This window comes from Crotalus tigris, unplaced genomic scaffold (genome assembly GCF_016545835.1).
Source record: "Crotalus tigris isolate CLP2741 ecotype Arizona unplaced genomic scaffold, ASM1654583v1 scf7180000024151.2778019, whole genome shotgun sequence".
In the NCBI taxonomy this organism is placed as follows: Eukaryota; Metazoa; Chordata; class Lepidosauria; order Squamata; family Viperidae; genus Crotalus; species Crotalus tigris.
Window position 1 is genome coordinate 2331856 of NW_024100413.1, and position 21709 is coordinate 2353564.

Genomic DNA, 21709 nt, shown 5'->3' on the forward strand with positions numbered 1-21709 from the left:
GAATGGAATGGAATAGAATGGAATGGAATGGAATAGAATAGAATAGAATAGAATAGAATAGAATAGAATAGAATGTGGAAGTGGAAGTGGAATGGAATGGAATAGAATAGAATAGAATAGAATAGAATAGAATAGAATAGAATAGAATAGAATAGAATATGGAAGTGGAAGTGGAAGTGGAATAGAATAGAATAGAATAGAATAGAATAGAATAGAATAGAATAGAATAGAATAGAATAGAATATGGAAGTGGAAGTGGAATAGAATAGAATAGAATAGAATAGAATAGAATAGAATAGAATAGAATAGAATAGAATAGAATAGAATAGAATAGAATAGAATAGAATAGAATAGTTGGAAGGGACCTTGTATATATACATATATTGTATTTTGTTCCTAATCTGTATCACTCCACCCTTAAAATCAGCACCTTAAGCCATCCTGGCTCTTAACACTCATTCATATATATCTGAACGAATGAGAGTCCGAGATAATTGCCAGCACTCCAATCCAATTTCTGCAAACAGGGATCTCTCTCTCTCATTCATGGGATGTGCCAGTCCAACCCACTTCCCAGATTTTCCCATCTCCCACCCGACAACTCACCTCAGCCACCCCTCAGCGGGCTCGGCCTGTTTATTTATTTATTTCATCCTGAAACAAAAGCGCAATTGCTTCCAGTAAATTCCATTAATTAGTTAATGCTTTCCAAAGTGCCCCGATCAACTGCAGAGCAATATAATTGCAGAGTACCCGCTAATATAATTGAGCTTGATTGTGTTGCTTCTTCGGCTGGCTGGCGCTTTTTTAAGAAAAATCACCTTTTCGCTCTGCAGATCTGAGCGCACGGAGGGAGAAAGAGAAAAAAGAGAAACTTCTAAAATGCTCCAGGTCAGATAGTCCTCAACGTATGACGGCCATTGAGCCCAGAATGTCTGTTCCTCAGTGGGACAGTTGCTAAGTGAATTTTGCACCATTTTACATCCTTTCTTGTCACTGTTCTTAAGTATAGTTATCCATTCAATATCATGATTGTTAAGTCACTCTGGTTTTCCCACTGATTTTGCTTGTCAGAAGGTTAGAATAGAAGAGAGCTGGAAGGGGACCTTGGAGGTCTTCTAGTCCAGCCCCCCACTCAAGGAGGAGAACCGATATACCATCTCAGACAAGTGAAGGTCCAGTCTCTTCTTAAAAGCCTCCAGTTTTAGAAGGGGGACACTTCAACTGTCGTAAATAGGAGACCGTTGCCAAGCGTCCGAATTTTCTGACCGAAGCATAACTGAAGTCAGAAGCGAAGATGCTCCTGGGGATGAGAAGCGAAATGTTGTTCCAGGAAAAACAAAGTCCGGTCACCTTTTGAAAAAGGAAAAGGGAAAGAGTGTAATCAGAACAGAAGTCAGGTAATAGAACAATGAGATAAACAATGTAAAAGAAAAAAAAAGAACATAACGCTATAGGATAAGGATGGCATAAGGTCCCCTGCGCTAGCAGGGGGTTGGACTAGAAGACCTCCAAGGTCCCTTCCAACTCTGTTAATCTGTTAGCTGGACCACATAAACCAAAATAATTCCCTTGATCAATCAGTCAATGAAACCTCCAAAGTCCCTTCCAGCTCTATTGTGATTAATTGATTCATTGATTGATTCATTGATTGACTGATTTAAATGATCTAGGGTCTCCTGTTTGAGCAGGGGGTTGGACTAGAAGACCTCCAAGGTCCCTTCCAACTCTGCTAATCTGTTAGCTGGACCACCTAAACCAAAATAATTCCCTTGATCAGTCAGTCAATGAAACTGCCTGGCAAGCCAAGTCTAAAATTCCAGAGTAGCTTTATTGCAAAACTGGATTCTCCCAGGCCATTCCTTAAATTAGCTCCTTATTCTGTATTCTGTAAAATTAAACCAGCGGTACACCAGAACCTGTGATATTTTTTTCCCCAAGACATTTTCAAAGAATAATTTGCTGGCAAAGGAGTATGTGAATGCAGGCTGCTCCTGATCCATGTCTGCCTGCAGAATTGATATACTTTCTTGACTCTCCACCCAAGATTATCTCTCTCTATGCCGTTCGGCATTGTTTCCAACTCTGCCTCTTAACAAGAGCCATCTCCCCTTCTTCCCTTTTTAAGCATCTCTCTTTTGTCCAATTCCTTTTTCCGACTTTAGCCAAAGCATCAAATTAGAATGCCTCCAGCCAACCAGAAACAGATAATAAGGCCTTTAGGTATTAACTGAATCCACAGCCTATTAAATATTATATACGGGCCTCCTTGTTTGGTGCAAGTTGATTTTTCTCAAGGTTTATGCACAGGCACGCCGCAAGAATCCGCAATGTATGGAGACCAATTTTCTGATGGAAAGAAAATCGAATCGGTTGCTTACTTTTACCGTAACTCTCTTGCTGGCTCCCCCATAAGGATTCCTTCTGTTTTCCAAGCTGAAAATCTAAGTTTTTTTAAAAAAATAAAAACCTGAGTTCAAAACAAAAAAAATGTACAAAACCCCCTGGAGAAATTTCCCCTGCCTTCTTGAAATCCTTTTAACTGGATTTCAGCGATGGAGGTGCTGAACGGACTACAAAATGTGATTTGATTTTTTTTTTCCACAATGGGACGTGATGGGTTAATGTTGATGGCCAAATTCTGCCTCAGCTTACCTGTTCCGTTAAGCAACTGAGTTGGAAGATCATTTAAAAAGCAATGCATTGAAGTATTCTGATGAAAGTCTCTCTGCGAAAAGGGGGGGGGGCAGGACAAAGGGCTTCACTTTTATAGTTAGCACAACTAAGAACTTCAAAGCCAAAGTTGATTGGTTTACGAATGGTCATCCGTCCGGTTACATCACCAGGACTGAAGCATCCAATAATTTGTGAGCCTAGCCATGGAAAAGAGCATGGCACTCTGGGTAAAAGTAAAATAAAAAAAAAAAACATTTGCAAAGGGAAAACATCAAAATGAACATTGGTAAGATACATACTCAGCACCTCCCAAGGTTGGGCTGAAATATTTATTTTGTTCGTGGAAGCTTGAGAACAGCTAAAAATGAAATTATAATCTCCAATGCATTGAATCCTCTCCTGCCAGTCCTGGTTTCTAAAAGAGAGGCCTTCCTCCTCCTCCTCCTCCTCCTCCTCCTCCTCCTCCTCCTCTTCTTCTTTTTCTTCTTCTTCTTCTTCTTCTTCTTCTTCTTCTTCTTCTTCTTCTTCTTCTTCTTCTTCTTCTTCTTCTTCTTCTTCTTTTTCTTCTTCTTCTTCTTCTTCTTCTTCTTTTTCTTTTTCTTCTTCTTCTTCTCCTCCTCCTCCTCCTCCTCCTCCTCCTCCCTACTGCTCCTCCTACTTCTTCCTCTCTTCCTCCTTCTTCTTTATTGGGGTACACAGAAGGAGCCTCCTCGAAGATTGTGGAGCAATATTTCAAACCACAATCGGGCGTACCCTGGGCAACGGCAACCTTGTTTGCCGGCTAATCCTTCTCACACTAGGTCAAACCTGGGAAAATCCAGGAATGAACTCAACAAAAAGGTTTTGTCAAGACCAGTTTTAACAATGATCTCAATAAGTATCAAAGGATTCTCTAGCAATAAGAGTTAGCCGGTGCAACAGTCCTACCAAAAAAGAAAAAAGTATTACAAAGTTCATCCTGTGTGTCCCTCAATGTCATTGAATGATACCAGCTGTTGCGGTGGACAAGGAAAATGTTCCTTGTTCCAAGAGGTAGAAGATTTAGCTCACCTACAACTAGGGCCTGACATGTGTCTGTTACACAGTGAATCAAGGAAATATAGTAATAGTTCTTCCTGAGAAGTTTCTATATTGCCTAGAACCTGGTGATCCAAAAGTCTCTTGAATCACCAGGCTTGGATATTAGTACTGCTTTACAATGCCTTGGTAAGGCCACACTTGGAATCCTGCATCCAGTTTTGAGACTCTGGAAAGAGTGCAGAGAAGAGCAACAAAGATGATCAGGGAACTGGAGGCTAAAACATATAAGGAACGGTTGCTGGAATTGGGTGTGTCTAGTTTAACGAAGAGAAGGACGAGGGGGGACAGGATAGCAGTCTTCCAATAACTCAGGGGCTGCCCCAAAGAAGAGGGAGTCAAGCTATTCTTCAAAGCGCCCGAAGGCAGGACAAGAAGCAATGAATGGAAACTAATCAAGGAGAGAAGCAACCTGGAACTACAGAGAAATTTCCTGACAGTTAGAACAGTTAATCAGTAGAACTGCTTGCCTTCAGAAATTGTGGGTGGTCTAACACTGGAAGTTTTTAAGAGAAGACGGTCTCAAATGGTATAGAGGTCTCCTGCTTGAGCAGGGAGTTGGACTAGAAGACCTCTAAGATCCCTTCCAACTCTGTTATTCTGTCTTTAAGAGTCTGCTTTCTAAAGTCAGCTTTCAGAAATAAGATTTATTTATATGTGGGAATATAGACACACGCACATGTGCTCCTAGGGATGAACTTATTGAATTTTGCACAAAGTTGTAGATTTAGGGGTGATATGACGATCTTAGAAAAGTTTGTTGTGTCAAACTCTATTTACGGATATGTTGTCCGGCGATCGAGTTCCACTCCAGCGCCTGTGCTCTCGCTCTTAAACAGAATGAAAAGCTAAATAAATAAATATTGTCACTTTTAAATAGCCTCTGCACATAATCACATCTTGAAATGGTCCTCCGATGCAGGAAGAGCAAGCCATGAGCACACTCCGATATTGAATTTTAAATAATACATCACACAAAATAGCTTCCAATTTGATTTGGGAGGGGAATATATTTTCATGAATTATTGAAGAGCGGATTATTGTTGAAGGACTCTCACTAGTCGAGCAACAGAAGCGGGCAATTCTTCTAAGCCCGTGATAGGCTTTGGTTATCAATATTTAAAGCAACAGTCCAACCTGGCAAATATAACCCACATCCGTTTGTCATCATCAGCAATTAGGTGGACCTGCACGAAACGGGCGCCAACTCGGTGAGCGGGAAGGCTGCGGTAGTTGTAAAACTTTGCTGCCGTTGGACTTAGAGTTAATACTCCTGGCACGATCGGATAAAATCCAAGCCCCCCCCCCGTCCCCGTGCATTCCTTCCATGTCTCAGCCCAAATGACCTTTTCAAAAAAGGAATCATGGCTGATGCTCTGAACTCACTCAGGATACTACATACTCAATTGTCCCTCTTTCGCGAAGACTATCTTGCAGAGAGTCAAAGCCCATTTCTGAGGTCTAATTGAAGAACATCTCAAAAATCAAGTTTCTCTGAGAGAATCTGAAACTGATGTGGTGTTTTTCTAGCACCGGTGGTAGGCCAACTTCAACCAAGGATATAAATTGATAGCAAACCTCACTCGCTTCTGATGATGTTACTTAGTTGGGTAATGAAACGTCTGCAAGAAAGCAAGCAAGTTCAGAGAGCACCAAGGATCCCACTGCCGTCGTCGTCTCCTCCTCCTCCTCCTCTTCTTCCTCCTCCTCCTCCTCCTCCTCCTCCTCCTCCTCCTCCTCCTCCTTCTCCTTCTCATCCTCCTCCTCCTCCTCCTCCTCCCCACAGTTCCCATTCCCTTCTAGCACTGATAATGTTATCTAGTTTGGATAATGAAACATCTGCAAGAAGACAACCAAGCTCAAAGAGCACCAAGGACCTTGCCATTCAACCCTGGGCTACAAATATTCTCTTCTGTTGGAAAGTATGAATCTGGGTGGTGTCAGACCCGTGTTCTGCACAAGTAGGAAAGTCTGTAAGAAGAAGCCCCCTTTTTTCCAGAGCTGTTCCTTAAGAAGAGCAGTCAAATGGGATGGAAAAAGCCACATAACTGTGAACATAGAGAAAGAGAGACACATTCTTCTCTTTACGCCATTCTTCCCCCGCCCCCTCTTTCTGCTGACTTCATAGCTTTCTGCTAAATTGCCTTTTCTCCCTCACTGCTGATTGCAGCTGAGTTCAAGGAGGTTTAAATACATTGCAAAATGGCTTGGTTAATGACTCAGAGAACTGAGGAACGGACAGCACAGAAAGACCTTCCCTTTTATTTATTTCTTTTTGCAAGCGTTCTCCATTCCTGCTCCGGCTTCTTTCTTCCCTTGCCCTCCCGCTTCCCCTAGTTATCCGTCAAGTGGATTTATTTTACGACTAAGGTCAACTCTTTGGGATTATTAATTCGTCTGATTTGCATAAACCTGTTGAGAAGACCAGGAGGGCTTCCTTCCTGGTGCAATTTCCCAATCATTCAGACTGTTGGCTGCGCCTGGCCCGGGGTGAGAAAGGATGGGTGGAAGCTTTCCAGCTGACATGCTGTAATCATAATATGCACAGAGGTTTAATGCTGAAAAATGCCACGAGAGGGATTAATGGTTTCCCGTGCTCCGGTAGCTGAGGCAAAGCACACGGTATGATATTGCACGAAGCTTAAATGCAGATGGGCAGTCGAAAAATAAATCCCTGGAAAATGCCATCAATTCTGAATTAATTCTTAGAGGCATGCCAATCTCCGGGCTGCTTTACAAATGGCAGTTTTAGCCGTACACCAAGTTTTGAAATAGTGAAAAAGCTCGGCGTTTTCCAGACCAGCTCAGTTCTGGAGAAAAAGACAAAACCCTTTGGATCAGGAGATGGTGAGATTGCCTTCCAGTGAAACCCCCCCCCCTTTTTTTTTTCCCCAGGACCAGTTGTACTGAGATGATCTCTAAACAATATTTAGGAAGATAACTTTTGCCTTGTCGCCCAGAATTAATTTTCTTTACTGCATTGCTAATCTGTTCAGTAAATCCAGTTCTCCAGACAAATTATACTGTAAAATCATTTAAAATAAAAAAGGAGTAAAAACCTCGCCACACATGATCAGTAAAGAGTAGATAGAAAGCGGAAAAAAACATTGATCAAGGCTAAAGTAAACCATTATTTTTAAAGAACTGCCAACAAGAAGGTGAGCCCGACAGAGTCCCTGGTGCTCTCTGAGCTGGGTTGTTTTCTTGGAGATGTTTCATTATCCAACTAGGTAACATCTACTTCCAAAAAGTTGGAAGTAGAAGTAGTAGATTCTTGGTTGTCTTGCAGACATTTCATTACCCAACTATGTAATAACTTCATGCTAGAAGGAAGTAGTGTTTGAAGAGAGGAGGAGGAGGAGGAGGAGGACGATGACTGTGGGGTCCTTGGTGCTCTCTGAGCTTGTTTGTTGTCTTGTAGACATTTCATTACCCAACCATGTAATAACTTCAGTGCTAGAAGGGAGTAGGGTTTGAAGAGAGGAGGAGGAGGAGGAGGAGGACTGTGGGGTCCTTAGAGCTGTCTGAACTTGGTGTTTTCTTGCAGATGTTTCATTACCCAACTAGGTAACATCATCAGTGCTAGAAGGGAGTGGAATTTGCTGAGAGGAGGAGGAGGACGATGACAACGACAACTGTGGTGTCCTTGATGCTCTCTGATCTTGTTTGCTTTCTTGGAGACATTTCATTACCAAACTAAGTAACATCATCAGAAGTGAGTCAGATTTACTATCAGTTTATATCCTTGATTGAAGTTTGTCTGCATGCAAATTTCTCCCTATCACCCCTGCCAAAAGAGTGCACTGCTATTTTTCTCCCAAAGGAGGAAGCCTCTTCAATTATTTCTAGTGTCATTCAGGTCAAGCAACTTTCAAGCATCCTTCTCGTGAATTCACCAATCACCTTGCAAGCTCAAGGGCTCTCTTTCCTTTTCTTAAACCAGATAGCAAAACAAAGAGAGAGGTTTTAACCAAGGTTTAATTAAACCTGGCAACATAGTTTGATTTTTTTAAAAAATAGCCCCTCCCCTTCCACTGTCTTTTTTTTCCTAGAACCATAAATGAAACCCATTTTGGAACCATCTTGATTGACAAAGTGGTTTCAAACTTGACTAACATGCCAAAAACACACATGGGAAAGTGAAAAGGGTTTATTAGAAGAAGAATTGTTTGAAGAACAGCCTATAATTTGGAGATGGGCATATTTAAAAGCATGCATTAAATGCATATATATGTATGTATGTATGTATGTATGTATGTATGTATGTATGTATGTATGTATTCTAAGAAATGAATATTAATGAAAACAGAAAACAAGACTTTCTTTCATGATTTATAGTTCTCCGCAAATGTAAAATTTCCTAACCTTGGAAAGCTATCTCTAAAAATGATCTGTGGTACCAAATGCAGAGACATTGGTGACACACAGGATCAAGGTCATCACACAAGGAGGACAAAAACAAATCAACACTAGATATGATGTTGTGATGCCCTTTGGTTAAGTGTGTCTACATCACATGCATGCAGAAAGGGATGCGGCTCGGATTGTGATGGCGAGGCAGACATCTTGCCCTCTTTGACCCCCGCCACCGCCTTTAATTTCACCGACTTGCCTTTTAAAAGTGTAATTATTCCTTTGAAATCTGCTATCTGTCCATCCATCTTGGCTGTTGGTTTTTCTATTAAAATCACTGCCAAGGTAGAATGCCGCAAAATACTACCTCCAGTTTGTTTGCCAGTTTCGGCTGTCCTTGTTGGTCCCTTTTGTGCATTTGTGACAATCTCAAACAACTGAGTCTCTTTTTAAACATTAATGGTCTGGTCCACCTTCTTGGCTTCTAATGAGTGGCTGTGAGAATTAATGACCTATATAACAAGTCCCCTGTTCAACCTCTTCTCTCTTTTTTCACTCGAGACCATTCCTCAGCAAGGAAGCTGGAGTAGACAGTACGGTTACAAACCAATTTTCAGAATGAAAAGCAATGATTCAGTTAGAAAGATGTCCTTAAGCCTTATTAAATGGAGAAGTTTTATTCCTCTGGCTTCAGGCTCAGAAGGCAAGCTGGACACAGAATGCAGCACACAGTGACCGCAACGTCTTCCATTATTTCATAAAATGGTGGCAACCAAACTCTGTCCCCCACAACCATAAGCATTTATTATGGGGCTAAAAAATAATTGGTCCCCATCCCCCTTCATAAGGGCAGAAAATCACCCCCTTCTTGAGGGATCTCCAGGGAACTATCAACCTTCTAATATTGCTTGTAAAAAATTATGGGGAAGAAAGAAAGAACTCAAGAAAGTAAGTAAGAAAGAAAGAAAAAGAAAGAAAGAACAAATGAATGAAAGAATGAAAGAAAGAAAGAAAGAAAGAAAGAAAGAACTCAAGGAAGAAAGAAAGAAAGAAAGAAAGAAAGAAAGAAAGAAAGAAAGAAAGAAAGAAAGAAAGAAAGAAAGAACAAACTCTTATCCAACATTCCTGTTCTCCTAGTCTTCTAGTTCATCACATCTATATAGTTCCTGTAGGATCCAATCTGTGTTGGTCAACGGGACCAGTGAAGAAAGAAGAAACAAGATCAACCACATGGAACACCCTGCCATACATCAAAAACATTTCGGAAGCTGTATAATGCAGCTTCTGTGATTTCCAATGGACATTGCACGCCGCCCAGAGGCTACCAGGCGAGGACAAATTATGCATTGTAAAGGTTGCTTGGAGGTGGGAGATACTTCCAATGGAATCTACCAGATTCCCTGCATGGATTGTCCCTGTGACTATGTAGGACAGATGGGGAGGAAGCTAACCGCCAGATTGCAAGAACACAAGTGAGCACTCAGACGAGGAGACCCAAACTCACCGATAGCCTCATACTGCAACGAACAAGGACACATGTTCAACTAAGATTGTTGGATGAGCAGGCACAAAAACAGCCATGGAAGTCAACAGGAGTGCTGATTAACACCAGCATACCAAATACTTGGAAAGTGAGAGCTGGCCAGCACAAACAAACGTAAATGGTCCCGGTGACCAACCCAGATTGGATCCTGCAGGATTATCCTGGGACACATATATTTGCCTTCACTCTACACAGTTCCATTCAACTCTAATTGGCCATTGAAGCCAATTTCCAATGCAGAAATCCAGATGAAAGCATTGCTAAGGAACAGCTTCAGTCAGGTGCCCTTGAATAAAGATCCCAGTTCATCCAGCACCCCTCTTAGCAAGGTGTCAAATCTCAAGACTTGCCCTTGTGATAAGAAATGAGATCTGTTCCTGAGCCAGTCTTTTTTTTTTTTTTATGGCATAAGCAATGAACCAAATTGAAAGACAGCTGAGGCATTGGCTGGAATTACTGCCTCATCCAGGCTGGGGATAATCGATATAGCTCTCACTTACCAATCTCATCTGCATGTTGACTCCATCTCACAGGCCGTCTCTCGACAAATTCATCTCGCAGGAGGTCCAATAAAGCATGTTGCTGGCATTGATCCGGTTTATTCATCACTGGGCATAGAAAATGCATCACTTAAATTAATAGAAGGACGGGTGATTAGGCCATGAAATGTTAGCCTGCTCCCAAAGAACAGGGTCCATTGTGCAATTAAGGAAGAAAATATTAGAAGAGCTGAGGAGATGTATCTCAGCTCCATCTACATATTCATGTGCCATTTACCTGAAAGGAGCAGGTGGGCTGGTGAGTTTTCAAGGACTAAGGAGTCTGAAATGGTATAGGAGCTCCTGCTTGAGCAAGGGGTTGGACTAGAAGACCTCCGAGGTCCCTTCCAGATTCTATTCTACTCTACTCTACTCTACTCTACTCTATTCCATTCTATTCTATTCTATTCTACTCTACTCTACTCTACTCTACTCTACTCTACTCTACTCTATTCCATTCCATTCCACTCCACTCCACTCCACTCCACTCCACTCCACTCCACTCCACTCCACTCCACTCCACTCCACTCCACTCCATTCTATTCTATTCTATTCTATTCTATTCTATTCTATTCTATTCTATTCTATTCTATTCTATTCTATTCTACTGTATTCTATTCTATTCTATTCTATTCTATTCTATTCTATTCTATTCTATTCTATTCTAATAATTCTTTATTCTATTCTACTCTATTCTACTCTACTCTACTCTACTCTACTCTACTCTACTCTATTCCTTAGTTCTAGGTTGGTTCTGTTCTTGATAAGTTTCCATCCATTGCTTCTTGTCTTGCCTTCAGGAAGTGCTTTGGAAAATAAGTTGACCCCCTCTTTTTTGTTGCAGCCCCTCAGATATTGGAAGGCTGCTGTCACATCAGCCCTGGTCCTTCTTTCCATGAAACAAACAGATCACTGGCTCTCCAAGGAAGTTGACTGAGGGTTCCACACAGGCCCTATCCCCATTGTGAACCTCACGGTACAATAGGAATTGCAAGTGAGCTTAGACTTTGCCTCCTTTGTCTGGAGCTGGTTTGGAGTATTGAGATAAACAGCTTCTTGCAAATGCATCTGAGTGGGAAACATCTCCAGAGGTTGTGTTTTTATCTCCTCTTTTATAAATGTATTCCTTTGAGAGGTGTTATTGTTCCCCCAGCTCCCCTTAATGTCATCTGGAATTAGGGATTCCTACTTAGGTCACCTGCCCCTTGAGTTTTTATGGCCGGGATTGTGTTTCAGTTGTAGCATCTGTTGACGAAATTTGGATTCCGTCAGCATTTCTTCTGACGGTTGTTTCCTCGCCGGCGAGATCAGCCGGGCGAGCGTTAATTGTTTAGCAGGCCCTCTTTAGAAATTAATTTACAATGATACAAATTCAAAGAATATGCAAAAGCCAAATTAAAAAGTGTCTCAATTAACATACAAAAGTCGGAGCGCGCCGTCCGCTTGGCTGAACATCTCCGCCGAGGCCCCGGCAGCCGGCGGAAAGAAACGGCAGCACAAAGCGCCTGGACTGAACAGGGCCTTGTGGGGAAGAGTAACAGGAAGAAGAAACAAACACAAGGTTTTTTTCTATTAGGAGGCCTCGAAAAGCTTTATTACACAGAAAGCTCGTTTCGGAACACAGTGGGGGAAATGCAAACACAACTAAATGGGCTTTCAGAAAACTCATTTGGGGCTTTGAAATGAGGTGGTGAGGATAAATGCCATCTAAGCAGGCAAGAAGTCAGAAGTCTTGACAATTATCGTTTGTTCCAAGATTGGAGGGTATTAAAAAATAAATGGTGGGGTGAGAAGCCTCGCTCAGCGGAGGGTGGAAAGTAGAAAACTTCCTTGCCGGTGATGGGATTTCATTGCGAAGGAGGGAAATAAGACATTTGGCCCTGCTCAAAGCCCAATTTTGAAAGGAGTGTTTTTTTTCCCCCTCCATCTTGCTTAAAGGAAAAGGTACCATTTAGAATGGTCTTCCTAGACAGTGATCTCAAATGCTGGGAAGGGATCTCAGGATCCATTGTACAAACCAATCTAAAATGAATGTAGAAATAAGGCAAAATATCCTAACAGTAAGAATAGTTAACTAGTGGAACGACTTGCCTTCAGAAGTTGTGGGTGCTTCATCACTGGAGATTTTTAAGAAGAGACTGGACAACCCCCTATCTGGAATGGAATGGGGTCTCCTGCTCAAACAGAGGGTTGGACTAGAAGACCTCCAAGGTCCCTTCCAGCTCTATTCTGATTGATTGACTGAAATGGTCTGGGGTCTGTTGCTTGAGCAGGGAGTTGGACTAGAAGACCGCCCATTCTGTTATTCGGTGTTCTATAAATCCTGAAACGCCAAGAACTGTCCATGGTTCTGAAGTGGTTCTGGAAATATGGGGAGAGGGCTACACTCTTGGAAGCACTGGTGTGAAACCATGAGCGAAGCATGCAGCCTGTTCCCATGGACAGCTGAACAAAGTAATTTTCTGCTCAGGACTTAGGCAATTATGCAGATTGCAACTGGCAATTTCTCCGCCAGCTGCCAGAAACTCATTTGCTTGCTGAATCATACATCTTGCCACTGGAGATGGGGAGGTGAAAATGGCAGATTGAAAGCACCTGGCACTTCTACATGTGCTTGCTTGGCCATCGTATTTTATTTTATTAAAAAAAAAAAAAAAACGGGACGACTCAAAATCAAGTGCAATAAAAGCTTGATTGGCTTGTAACATATATCTCCCTGGGATTCAAGGGGATGAAGAGAGAGCTGCTCTCAAATGGCTTTCAGGAGACTTGGAAGAAATTCTGGACACATCCTGGAGAGAGCACAAGTTCCCCAAGGATAGGTTCCAGCAGGAGTACAAAAACTTGGAAGAAAAAAACATCTGAAGTCCAGAAATCGTGGGTGCTCCATCACTGGAGGTTTTTAAGAAGAGACTGGACAGTCACTTGTCTGAGATGGAATAGGTTCTCCTGCTTGAGCAGGGGGCTGGACTGAAAGACCTCCAAGGTCCCTTCCAGATTCTATTCTATTCTGTTCTGTTCTAGTCCCAGTGACCGACCCAGATGAATAGATGGATGGATGGATGGATAGATAGACAGACAGACAGACAGACAGACAGACAGGCAGATAGATACTATCAAAGTATAAACATATAAACATCACTGCATGAGCACATGACTTCTGCTGTTACAGATCTTGCTAGCAAAAGAAGCCAGAACAAGCAATCTGCCTAGATATCTATCTTTCTTGCTGTGCTAGTATTTTTTTTCCCCAAACTGTTGGCACGGCACTTTTGTGTTGTCTGCCAACTGTACAGAAAACAGAGGAAAACTGGAGGGTGACCCAGTCCATCAACGATCGAGACACCTTGTTTTTCCCTCGCCCCTTATCTTCTCTGACCTCAGCTTAAATAAAGTTGAAAGAAAAAGCTTGAAACAAAGCCGGAAAAAAACCCTCTTTTCTCCATCCCATCCACCACAGGAGCCCTTGCTGAAATTGCTGAGTGAGGAAGAATCAGCGACTTTGGTTCCACCTGGCTCAGAGATGATGGAGGTCAACGTGGTTGACTCCCAGTTGGTTAAATTAGCAAGCAAAACTTAGAACACCCAAACTTCCATCCCATCACCATGTATTAAATTTAGTCCTCAGCATAGCAGCCCTGAGTTTGGTTTTCTGAGCAGTGAAAGACCAGGGAGATGTATAACTTCCAGAAATGACAACCAGAGACTGGGTTTCAAATACCCAGTTAAACTAAGCACAAAGGTCGAACTGCTTTCCGAAGCCTCGCCGTGATTATTGTCTTCCTAGTTCCACCACAAAACGCTGGAACTCTCTTGCACCTTGTTCTGTTTTCTATTGCTTTGTTGCAGACGCTCTTTTCCCACATCGCCCTCAGAAGGGAGAAAGGCCTACAAATTAATTAAAACCAAAAAGGGAGGGGCTTTGTCCGCAGGGATCAAGCGCTGACTCTCTCAAAATTTAGCCTGATTGCTTTCCAAAAGAAGCAGACACTGCCAAGCCTTCTCCCTAATAACTTACAATTACTTAGGCGTTGAGAAAGTAAAAGAGGGCTATAATAAATACGGGAAGTCTGCAGCTTGTGCCGAAGCCCGTCTTGGCTACGATCCCAAGAGCTTTTCCCTGGAGGCAGATTCTAGAGCTGAGTTGCCAACGCAAAGAGGAAGAAAACACACAAAAAAGCACAAGAGTCCAGGACGCCAAAAGGACATTCACACACGGGAGTCTGGTTTGGTTAAAAAATAAGCACGTCGAAACCATTTGCCAGTTTGACAGGCGCAATTCATTTCCAACTCCAAAATGTTAACAAACACCGGGCTCTTAAGTACGGTATGATTAATATTGATTTTAATATGCAATGAGTTTCCTTCTTGGTCTAATTGACCTTCGGAGTCCTATATGAGGAGCTGATGTTTACAGAAACCATCACAGAGGTGGAATTGGAAATGGCGTCAAGTGTTCTGAAAAGGAAGGCTTGGGCATTGCCAGTTGCTTAGCTCAAAATCCCATTTTGGGCCCAGCGGGTAGCCACCTTGAGGCACCAGGCAGAAAAAACCTAATTTGTTCTCTGAGCTTCTTTTCAATCCCCATGCCTGCCATGAAAAATACCATTTCAGAGCTCTTGGCATGCTCCTTGAGGAAGCAAAAGCGGTGATAAATTAAGCAGGGGGAAATTGCATGTTTGCTGAAGAGCAGCCATTTTGGCTGTTTAAAGAGAAGGAGGAGACGGGTGTTTACCTCATCCAGCCTCCCACTCTGATAAAAATTCCTCAGTGATGTTAGAAGAGGCCAGATGTGGAACCACCACATCCCCAGTGAGTGGTACCCCAAATATGCTTTTTCATGAGGCAACTGGACTTTCTTGTTTTTCCTTTGAAGACCTTTCGCTTCTTATCCAAGAAGCTTCTTCAGCTCCGACTGGATAGTGGAGGATGGAAGGATTTATATTCCTTGCAGAAAGCTGGTCATTTGCTTTCTTTTAGAGAGTTGTTGAGGCCACTGTGTCCTCAGGGTCACCTGAGTGATGCAAATGGATGTGGAGCCTCCGTGGAACTGCTGAAAGGACTGTGTTGTAGATTGGAGATAGATGATGTTGGATTCCTCCCCTTCTGTTGAGAGAGGGCTGTTCAATTTTGACCTAGATGGCCTCTTTGACCCCCTTTTCAAACCAGTGGTCCTCTCTGTCCAAAAGGTGGACTTTGCTGTCTTCAAAAGAGTGACCATTGTCTTTCAAATGCAGATGGACTGCTGAATCTTGTCCTGATGGGCTGTTCTCCTAGGTTTGCCCCTTCACCAACCCTGTCCCTGAATGGAGCCCCTGAGGTATTCTTTGCTTACATTTGGCAATGTGGAGTGCAAACATCTTCAAATCTTGAGCTCAAGAGGTTTCACTGAGGTTTTTTTCCCCACCTGGTTGTAAGTGCTGCTAGAGATGTTTCTGCAAACCGACTGAGAGAAGGACATTTAATTAGCCCCAAGTAGAAAAGAGGCATGTTTTTGTTTCCGGGACTCCAGGAATGGAGTTCAACATTGTGGGTAAAACTCTTTCATTTGCTCTTTCCCTCCAGTTCTTTTTTCTCAGAGGACTAGGCAGGTAACACCAGACAATGGACTAAGTTGGGGAGTTTTCACCTCACAGACAACTGGGACGAAGTTAGCTTAGCCTTAGGCAAAGCTGGAGCTGAGTTCTAACTCTCTTTTGGAGCTAACTCTAATCTAATTAACTCCGCTAACATTCCCATAACACAGTGAGCTCCTCCTGACCATTGCTAGCCATCCTAAGGCAATCAGATAACTTTATCTGCTTATTAAATCGAAGAGCGCAAGCGAGCAGTGGTCAAAACAAACCAAAAATAATGTTCTCGTGCCCAGAGGATGCTGAAATCAAGAGTCCTCTCCTACCCAAGAGCCCCAAAGCGAAAGAACTGTGAAAGGATCTGCAGGTACGACCAGTGACGGCCTTTCCACTGTGTGAAGTTTTAATTGGAATTCTTCAAATTCTTCAAACCAAACTGCTGTTCCCAAACCGATCAGAAAGAGGATCTGAACCGTCAAATTGAATAAAATGCCTCCAAAGTAAAAATAAAAAAATCCAACTGCTTCAACTTTGAGTTCCTAGCAAAGATGTAGATCAGAGTGAATTTAATCTCCCTGTCCTGCTGCAACCTCTGTGGCTGCTCCACCCCCTCCTCTGAGGTGGATTTCTTCCTGATGTTTCCCCTTGGGATGTGTGAGAAACCAAGAGAGCCACAGAAGGCACAAGGATTGCCCAGTGAAAAGAGGGCTCTCGTGTATATATATGCTTTGGGCAATTCTGAAAGGCGAGAATCTATCTCTAAGGATTCTCCAAACAAATGTTTCTTCTTTCCAGTAGTAAATAAAACAGAAGACAAACACATTAAACAAAAGTGCAAACAGGAGAAAAAAAAGGAAATCTGGGGTGGAACCATCCAGTTTTAGCCTGGGTTATTACTTTTCAGAGAGGAAGAACAGGCAGACTTGGGAGGTGGAGTTAGGCGCATCATCAGCTGAGAATCGTTACGCTGCCACAAAGAGTCCAATCCCTCTTGAATTCCGTTGACCCAAATCTGGCAGCAATTTTGGAATTGAACATTACTTAACTAGATTCTTGTGTAGAGGCTTGAGCAATCAAACTTATGAACGGCAACTTCAAGTGTGGTCCTGATCCTTTGCGCCTGACCAGATCTAAGCATAAAAAAACCCAGTTTGTTCAAAATACAGAAAGGAGAACTGCAAAGAGCCATTTCAAAAGAAGCCGACAATTCTACAGAGCTGATCTGTAATGACCCCAGAGATGCTACTTCCACACAACACACACAGCCAGCTTACTAATCCATCAGCTTTGCTTCTATTGACCTTGCTCAACATGTTGCGCAATCCCGGCGCAACCCACACGTGATCTGCCGGGAAAACTTTCCGCAGATATTCTGAGAGTGAAGATGAACAAGACTGGAGGGTCCTTAACATCATTGCCTGAATTAATGGCTCGTTTTCTCAAGGTTGTCCTAACTGAATGCTCATCAGTAGAATGATTTTTTAAAAAAAAACAAAAAATTAAAAAATGCACACACAAGTGTGAGCCTCACCACAGGAAAGGGGTTTATTAACAGGTCACTGCTCCTGTGCTGGCATAACAGGGAATCAGAGCTTAGCTGGCGAAGTGTGACATTTGATTAATTAACGCTTCTGCAGCACTTAGCAAAAACATGAGCAAAGCGCTAAACTTCATTAGAACGGGAACACGATGATATTTATATCCTCCCTATGCTGGTCTGCCGACATGTGTAGGTTGTTCCATGGAGACCTGTCAGCATGAAGAATCCAAAGGTGTTTTTATCAAGAGGCCTGGGCTTTCTTCGCCTTTCTTGAAGATGAAAAAAACAAAGAAAGTCTAGTTGCCTCCTGAAAAAAGCATCTTTGGGACAACCATGACCTGGATGACTGAAAATCTCCATAGATATTTAGCATGGCGAGCCCACGGAGGTCACCTTGAACCAATCAGCAGCCCAGCCCAAAGTGGCCATCACGGATGCATCCCAAAGGTTTAGGAATAATATGAATGGAATAGTGGAGTGGAGTGGAGTGGAGTGGAATGGAATGGAGTAGAGTAGAGTAGAGTAGAGTAGAGTAGAGTAGAGTAGAGTAGAGTAGAGTAGAGTAGAGTAGAGTAGAGTAGAGTAGAGTAGAGTATATAGAGGAATAGAATGGAATGGAATGGAATGGAGCTGGAACGGACCTTGGAGGTCTTCTAGTCCAGCCCCCTGCTCAAGCAGGAGGACGTATGCCATCTCAGACAAGTGACTGTCCAGCCTCTTCTTAAAAACCTCCAGTGATGGACCGCCCACAACTTCTGAAGGCAAGCTGTTCCACTGGTTGATTGTCCTCACTGTGAGGATGTTTATCAATTGCAGATTGCTTCTCTCTTTGATCAGTTTCCAACCATTGTTTCTCGTCCTTCCCTCTGGTGCTCTGGTGAGCAACCTGACCCTGTCTTCTTTGGGGCTACCCCAAAGAAGAGGGAGCCAAGCTATTCTCCAAAGCACCTGAAGGCAGGACAAGAAGCAAAGGGTGAAAACTCATCAAGGAGAGAAGCAATGTAGAACTAAGGAGAAACTTCCTGACAGTTAGAACAATTAACCAGTGGAGCAGTGAATGCTCCAACACTGGAGGTTTTTAAGAAGAGACTGGACAGCCATTTGTCCGAAATGGTGTAGGGTTTCCTGCCTGAGCAGGGGGTTGGACTAGAGGATCTTCAAGGTCCCTTCCAACTTTACTATTATTTTTATTATAAAAGGTCTTCTGCAGTCACGACCTAAGCCTAAGACTGAAAATCAGGCTGGTCAAATGCTATATTTTTTCTATCCTGCTCTATGGAGTAGAGAGCTGGTCTCTGACAGAAGGCCACCTGAAGAGACTAGAAGCATTTGAAATGTGGATTTACAGGCGGCTGTTACGTATAAGCTGGGTTGACAAGATCAGAAATGAGGAGGTGATAAGCCACCTGGGAAAGCCAAGGGAAATCATCAAAACAATTAAAAAATGAAAATTGGAATATTTCGGACATGTGATGCGACACCCAGAAAAATATGGCATACTCCATTTCATCCTCCAGGGAAAGATGGAAGGCAAACGAGGTCCAGGCAGAAGAAGAACATCGTGGCTTCAAAATCTAAGGGATTGGTTTGGAGAAAACTCAGCAGCACTTGTTCGTGCAGCTGCTGATAAAAACAGGATTGCCAACATCCAATAATGGATACGGCACAAGAGGAAGAAGATGATGACCTTGGATGACGGAGGACCTCCATAGACATTCAACAGTTTTGCTTTCCTGAGGAACTAGCTGAGGCAACGGGCGAGAAGCCTGCAACAAGTTAACCATGGTTTTAAGCATCCAGAAATATTTTGTTTAGCTTCTTCTGAAAAGGCAGACTTCTCCTGACAAATGAATCCCTAAAACCAAGGTAAAAAATAATAAAAACAAAATAAAAAAAATCCATCCAGCACCGTGGCACTTCAGCGATCTCTAAGTGCCGTCTTCCTAGTTGCTCTCAGCAACCAGAACTGACAAACTGTTCATAACTTCCTTTTTTTACAATTATTGTTTTTACACAAACAGCAGGTGAACATGACAGGGCCAGTCCATCTTTCTGGGGGGAAACGCACAAGGCCGAATGGCTTTAAATGACAGTCAAAGCACCGCGAAGAGAAGAAGGATGACTTTGTTTTTGAACAAGCCACAGCTGGCTGCAGAGGGAAAAAAAACCCACCACCTGTCTTTCAGATCCAAAGGGCACTACTTTAAGGGATGAGGGCCAGAATGTCACTCTCCATCTTGCAGAAAACCACAGGATGTGTGTGCACCAATTGGTCAGGACCAATTTTGAGAAGGTTTTCATTTGGGAAGTTCACTATGGGGACCGGAGGAGTTTGCGCTCCTTTCAAAGCACACAAAACACACAAACCAAACTCTGTGAAGGCTTCAAGTGCTGAAAGATCAAGAGTGGGAAGAGGTTATTTTCTAGAAGTGCCTCACAACCACTTCTACACTGAATGCTCAGGGTTTCATCATGAGAAATGTACCTCGAGACGTTTTTGTGGGGGAAAGTTAAATGAGGAAGACCAACAGCATGTTAAACGTGCCCCTTAAACATCGGGAAATTGGATACAAAGATACTGATGATATTACCTAATTGGGGAATGAAACGTCTGCAAGAAACCAGTCGAGCTCAGAGAGCATCAAGGACCCCACAGTCCTCCTCCTCCTCCTCCTCCTTGAAAACCCCATTCTCTTCCAGCACTGATGACGTTACCTAGTTGAGTAATGAAATGTCTGCAAGAAGTCAACCAAGCTTAAAGACCACCAAGGACGCCACAGTTCAACCTTGAGCTACAAATATTCTCTTCTATTGACATAGCAATTTTTTTTAGGCACACGTGAAAAATACTAGTGGGACCTAGATGCCATCAAAAAGCATCATGGACCCTACAGTCCTCCTTTCCCCCCCCCCTTCCTCCTCCTCCCTGAAAACCCCATTCTTTTCCAGCACTGATATATAAATCTGAAAATAATACCACATTGGGTTTTTCAGCTAAGAAAGCCACAAATCCTTTAGCCAGAAGCCTGGTGTTTCTCGATGAGCAGAAGCCAACAAATTAAAAGAAGAAAGAGGCTTACAGGTCAATACTCTTCCACAGCCAGGCTCTTCAGGATTCTCTTGGCAGTGATAAATCCATGGGGCAGGCAAGACAAAGAAGCTATAACGAAGTCTTAAGACCCACCACATGGTCCAGCAGTTACAGAACAGGAGAGTACGGTGTCCAGAGATGAAGAAGGCAAGCAAACGGAAGACTGAGCAATAAGCTTGCTTCTATCTGCCAGGCTTGTTGCTTTTCCCCCAGGTAATACTTGTTTTGAAGTAAGACAGTCCTGCTTCAGCTAACGCTCGTCTTCAGCTGCCCACTGGGCCTTAATCCTCAGAGATTTAACCATTTTCCTCTAAGACAAGAAGGAATATTAGACGGAAAGCTGTCTCCCCAACAAGGAGAATTCTCAGCCTCTATAAAACCTGGTCCTACCTAAGCAGCTCCTCTTGTTTCTCCTTGGAGGACTCTTTGGATCTGCTTGACCTCTTCACCGCTTAGAACCTTAACCTGATCCAATTGAGCTGGCTTTCCAAGATAGACTCTGCTCTTTTTCTCAAGGAGTCAAGAAAGAAGCTGGTGGACCTTCCCCGTGGGTGTTTTTTTTCCACCCGTTTCATTCAGATTTCTCAAAGTCATATTTGGTATCCCTTTATCTCTCCTCCTTTGGAAAGTTTTATCTAGATCAGGGGTCTTAAAACTTGGCCCTTTTATGACTTGTGGACTTCAACTCCCAGAATTCCTCAGCCAGCATGGACCATATAAACCAGGGGTCTTCAAACTTGGCCCTTTTATGACTTGTGGACTTCAACTCCCAGAATCATAAATGGCCAAGTTTGAAGACCCCTGATCTAGATCCACCACCCACATCCCAAGGTGTTCAAGAGTTGTTTTCATGGCTTTGTGGCTTCGCAGCCTTCCAACTGTTATTCCCCAATCTCTGTTCTGCTCTTGGCCTCCCAGCTCTGTTATTCTGTATTCTGCTCCGTGCATTTTTTTTCTGCTGCAACCAACGCTATCCAACACGTGCTAGTTTTTCTGGTGTCTTTCAGGGTTTTTGTCTTTTTTTTTTAATGTCAAATTCCTACAGATGCCTTGTTGAAATGGTTCCCCTTTGCTCCATACAAGAAGTATGTGTGGGGGGGGGCATTGTATTCAAGTGATACGTTTGTCTACGTGCAGTTTTAATTTGTAATCTCTTTCTTGGGAGCAGATTGCATTTGGCAAGAAGGCTCTGAAGGATGTGTATTCCCTCCCCCCCCACACACACACTTTCAATGTATACCTTGGCGAACATACGATTCAATTGTCATTCCCTTGGGAGAAAAACTTGGCAATTTGCCCCTTGGTGGCAGATGCTCT

The 21709-nt window shown here is 42.9% G+C and overlaps 1 long non-coding RNA gene across 1 annotated transcript; it reads right to left on the reverse strand.

The window, feature by feature from the left end:
• Positions 1–279: 279 nt before the first annotated feature.
• Positions 280–20730, reverse strand: LOC120298807. Its single transcript, XR_005554230.1, has 3 exons — positions 20382–20730; positions 10150–10257; positions 280–1353 (listed from the first exon to the last, which is right to left on the reverse strand). It is a non-coding gene; the product is annotated as an uncharacterized LOC120298807 (long non-coding RNA).
• Positions 20731–21709: the final 979 nt, after the last annotated feature.